The sequence below is a fragment of the Colobus angolensis genome, unplaced genomic scaffold, assembly GCF_000951035.1.
Source record: "Colobus angolensis palliatus isolate OR3802 unplaced genomic scaffold, Cang.pa_1.0 Scaffold29, whole genome shotgun sequence".
NCBI classification, from domain to species: Eukaryota; Metazoa; Chordata; class Mammalia; order Primates; family Cercopithecidae; genus Colobus; species Colobus angolensis.
Window position 1 is genome coordinate 1,221,948 of NW_012116154.1, and position 5,106 is coordinate 1,227,053.

A 5,106-nucleotide genomic window follows, 5' to 3' on the forward strand; every position below is an offset into this window, starting at 1 on the left:
GCAGGGGCGCGAGTCTCAAATCTCTTTAGGACTCTGTGCCTGCCTCTGTCCCCCTCCCCGCGGCGACCTCCCTCTATCCCCTTCCCAAGCGTTCGCCCGAAGCCGCGGGACGTGCCTGCCGCCTCCTGTCGCACGGCCAGGGCCAGCGGGGCGCGGGGAGCCCAGCTACTGTCAAAACAGAGTCCTTCAGCCCTAAGCACACACAAGGGGTTCGGCCCTAGGAAATTTGGGGAGGGGTGTGATTGAAGAGAGAGAAACGGGAGGGGGACAGCTTCCCTTTGTCTTCTCTCGAGTTACATCATTTTCTAATTAGGCATAAAATTGCCTTCATACACTGGTATTGCGGCCTTCATAAACATCGCCATTATGGTTTATAAGGACGCCATTGTGGTGAGGCTGTCCCAAAATAGAAAGAGCTGGGGAGGGAGAGGTCTGGAGTCCAGGAGGCCCCGCTTTGTCCTCCCCTGGGAGAAGATAGATGGCCAGTGTCACGCAGATGATGACTTGGGACTATTAAATTGTCAGAGGGGAGCAGAATCTTTACCAGCCCCCAGCGCTGCTGGAAAATTCTAGAGGCAGGAGCCGGGGATTCTTGGATGGGAGGGGAAGGCCGGGCAGCTGGATTCGCTAGGCAGGTGGAAAAAGAGGTAGGTTAGTGGCAGGCAGAGGCAGAGCGGAGGGCAGTAGGGGCCGAGGCTTGGATCTCCTCCTGGGGCACCCTGACTTCGCTGCTCTCTGAGCTCAGGGCCACTGGATCTGGAGCTGACCTCTCACCCCATCCCCATCGCCAAGGCTGGGGAACAAGCAGGGCTGGAGAAATGAGAGGGGCAGCGAACCCGGAGGAGTGGCGGAGGTCTATGCCAGGCGGGGAGACAATTGTTCTCATTATTCCAAGCTGAGGTCCAAGCCGGGCCACCCGCCCGGTCGGGGGGCGCGTCGCTAACTGGATGGAGATGGATGGAGGCGCCCTGAGCCCCCCGCGTCTTGTCAGACCCGGGGCAATTACTGTCCCGCCAGGGTGGACACACTGCCCTGCCACCCTGACCCCGGCGTGCAGGCCCACTGGCCCACTGGCTGCCTAAGCCGCCTGGGCGATTCTCTCGCCTTTACAATAACCCAACTTGACATAAATAACTCCCCTACGCTTGTCTACATCTGCTTGACCCCCTGAACCCGCGGAAAATCTTTTGTTGCATTTAGTTAACTTACATTTTTCTACAGAAAAAAAAAAAAAAAGCTCTTAAAACTGTATATTCTAGCCCCCTCTTATTCTCCTCTAGTTTGGGTTCTGGTGTATGTTGGAATTCACACTGTCCTTCCAAATCGTGGAGGACAATTCCCTCCTGGGAAGACATGTTTCTCCCTGTTTATGCTGCAGGCACAAGTGTGCTGTTTCGGGAGTCCTGAGTTTTACAAGGTGGCCTACAGACACTTGGCGCTCCAGGAAGTGGTCAGGTCTCCAAAATCGTCTCCCCTGATAGCTGGGGTGGGAGTAGGGGCCAAAAGGGTGAAGAGAGAGGACAGCAGCTCTCAGGAGTGCAGATCCCCTGCTTGGTCCTGGCTGTCTAAGGGTGCAGCTAGGGGAGGAGGCCAGTTGGCAGGAGCAGCCAGGTGCCCCACATGTGCTGTCTTGCTGACCTGATCTGGCAAGGGTAGGAGGGGGTGAGCCCTGGAAGTGCCAAACTGGCACCATGCACTGCTGTCACGAGGTGCCAAGACAGGAGGGAGCTGATGGTGGAAAGAGGATGGGAATGATTCAGAGGATTCTGTGGAAATTGCCTGGTCTGGTCACTCCAGCTGGCATGGGCCTGGGGATGCCAGAGCCAGCTTTGCTCTCCAAGGCGTCCTCTAGGTGGGGGTGGGTAGCATTACCTGCAGCAGCCTTCCTACCAGTCATCTCCTGCCTACTTAGTCCCAGGGGCCTACAAGTCAGAAGATCAGGACAGGATCTCAGAATTTAGAGATGGAAAGGCTCTTAGAAGTCAGACGGCCAGAGTGACTCCCAAGTGTGATGGTATGACCCTTGGATAAGACCCCAAGGGGGGTTCTTATCCACCCCCTGATAGGTTAGGGCCCCTGTCTCTGATGTCTCCATCTGCAGAGCAATATGGGAAGAGCTGAGGCTGGGCCTGGCCAGAGTAAGTTCCCTGGAACACAGGCCCTGTGGCCTGGGCTTTCCTTGTTCAAGGGTGAGGGAAGCAGCAGTTGCAGCAACAAGACCTTGACTTAGCAGCTATATCAAATCAAATCAAAACAAACAGTAATTTCGGGATTCCAAAACTCTGGGGCCAGTTTTTCTTATAACACATTTTTTCCCTTTTTTTTTTTTTGAACAAGGTGGCTCATGCCTGTAATTCCCGCACTTTTGGAGGCTGAGGCAGGCGGATCACCTGAAGTCAGGAGTTCGAGACCAGCCTGGCCAACATGGTGAAACCCATCTCTACTAAAAATACAAAAAATTAGCTGGGTACGGTGGTGCATGCCTGTAATCCCAGCTACTCGGGAGGCTGAGGCAGGAAAACCTTGGAGGCAAAGGTTGCAGTGAGCTGAGATGGAGCCACTGCACTCTAGCCTGGGCAACAGAGCAAAAGTTTGTCTCAAAAAAAAAAAAAAAAAGTCTGCAGTATGGTTTTCACATTATCACTCTCAATGTCATTGGAGATAGGTCCAAGCTGGTGTCTCTTTGATTAGCCTCCCTAATCCCATTTATTCATTTACTAGCCATTAGTCATTCTTTGAGTACAAAAATGTTCGTGAGGAGATAGTCCCATATGAGATTAAAAGAAAGAAAGAAAAACAAAACAAACAAACAAAACACAGAAAATCGGATGTAGTGGATACTGAAGGGTTTCTGATGTAACTTGTTTGTGGGACTATGGGATTTTGGTTCAGCCTAGATTTACCAGCTCCTGATTTGTGGACCTCGGTCAGGAACTGAAGGACTCTGAGCCTCAGTTTTGTCTTCTGTGAAATGAGGGCATTAGATGCATGCTCTGCAAGTCCCCTAAGTCCTCTAGGTATACTAAAACAGGCACTATTCACAGCCCACATAGGCATGAACATCAAAGTGCCTGCATAGGTTTGAGGGAAATAACAGTTTCTGACCGTGCCTCTGAGCTTCCAGTTCCAAATCATGAAGGACAAAGTACAGGGAAGATGTAAAACACACACTAGGTTAGAAATCGGACTGTCATTGATTTAGTAAAGTTGGTTGGCTTATTTGATATTTCTGAATCTGCTTCCTCTCATAGACAATGGGAATAATAATGTCTGCACTATTCACTCTACAAAATAGTTGTGAGGATCAACTCTGATAATGCATGTAAATGTGTTTTGAAAACTAACAAGTATCATGGAAATTAAAAATACAAACAAGAAGCTATGACTCCACTCTGTAGAAGGCACCCACAAATAATGAGTGCCGGGAAGATGGGTTTCCCCTTTCTTTTGGTGCGGCAACAATTAGAGTCTTGGGCAGCAGATGTACACAATTGGAATGACATACTACTTGCTGTGCTGCTGTCAGGGTAGGACATTCTCTCCTTGATTTTCAGCATCTACCTGTGGATACTAAAGAGACGGTCTTTTGCATATACAGGTGAAGTCCCAGAGATATCTGGCACATACAGCAGAAATACTTGCTTCAGTAAGCTTCAGAGCATTTTAAGGACTCTGTTGCTTGGAAGATTCCTTGAAAATAAGATTTACTGTTGATTGGAAAAAAGTGAGGAAAGCGAAAAAGTCTTTTGAAGTTTTTTGGTTGATCCTCCCTTCTGAAGAAAAACATGTTTTTCTTCTTGCAGGAGAAATAAAACAAAACCCAAACTGTTCTTTTGATAATATACTCCTTGCTAAGAACTTTGTTAGCTTACTTAGGTTAGGGAGGCGAAGTTACTTTTAAAAGAAGCTTTATCTCCTTGCTGAAACAGGCGGAGGAAAATAATGTGTTTTGAGAGAAAGGACTTTGACTCTTATAGAGAAAATGTGCGCCTCTCACAGGGAAACCTTGGAAGGGGGAAAGCTGGGTGGGGAGGAAACCTCACGAAAAACAAGGCCCACCTTTCTCAACGTTTTGATGCTCAGAACGTTGGCAAAGCAGCTAGCAAGGCATTCACCCCATTTGGCCTGTGGAGATCTTCTAGCAGGTTCTCAATTAAGGGAGCTGCCTTTCCTTTCATTCTCTTAACTTTTGTGTTCAATGTTAACAACCTGATGCTATCTATTATGGTGCCATTATCACAGAATGTTGACTGAACTGGTTCTTTTATCTCCATTATGGGGTTGCCTTCCTTGCAGATTTATGCATTTTTGATATTAAATTCTTTATCTCATTAAGCCTACACTCTTGTTGACTTTCATTGACCCTCTGCCCTGGTCCCCAATACTTTTCCATATTTAATATTGAAAGATTTTTCTCAATGTCCCTCTTGGCTTTGTTGCCATCCGTTTGACGGCTGTCCCTAATGGCCTGTGCTGTTTGCTCTGTTCTTGAACTTGGTGGGGTCACACATTCTTAAACAGTGATGTCCTCTGAATGTCCACCCTTGCTGTCCAGCTAAGTTGCCCTGTGTCACAAGCTCTGCCCTCTTCTCCGCCCCTAACTACCAACTGCTCCTAATTGCTTCAACAAACACCTTCCCTAGTGGTGCCCCAGGCCCCCAGAGCCTTTTGGGTTTTGTTTAGCTGCTAATGTTCTGCCTGGCCCACCAGCGGAATGGCCTCACTGACCTGATACATCGCAGCTCTTCTCCTTGGAGCGCCTGTCTTGTCCAGCGCCCCCTGGGCCAAAGGCCAGGGTCTGGGCAGGATTGACCAGCTGCTTGAGGTGGCCACAAAAGACAACTTCAGCTTGAAACGGGCAAATGAATGTATTCATTTATCTTTCTTTCCCCTTAAACCCATCCACAAACTCAATCTACTGCCTGGCTTGAAACAAAACAAAGGGATGATCTTGAGAAGGGGGGCAGGAGAGGCCCATCTCGCACCAGAAATCTTAGCTCCCTTCTTGGGGGCCGTCTGTTCAGTTTCACAACACTTACAAGACCAATTTCCAGAATTGAAGTTGCCTGGTGTTTTGATTCTTCCTTTGCTTGTGCATTTGTGCCC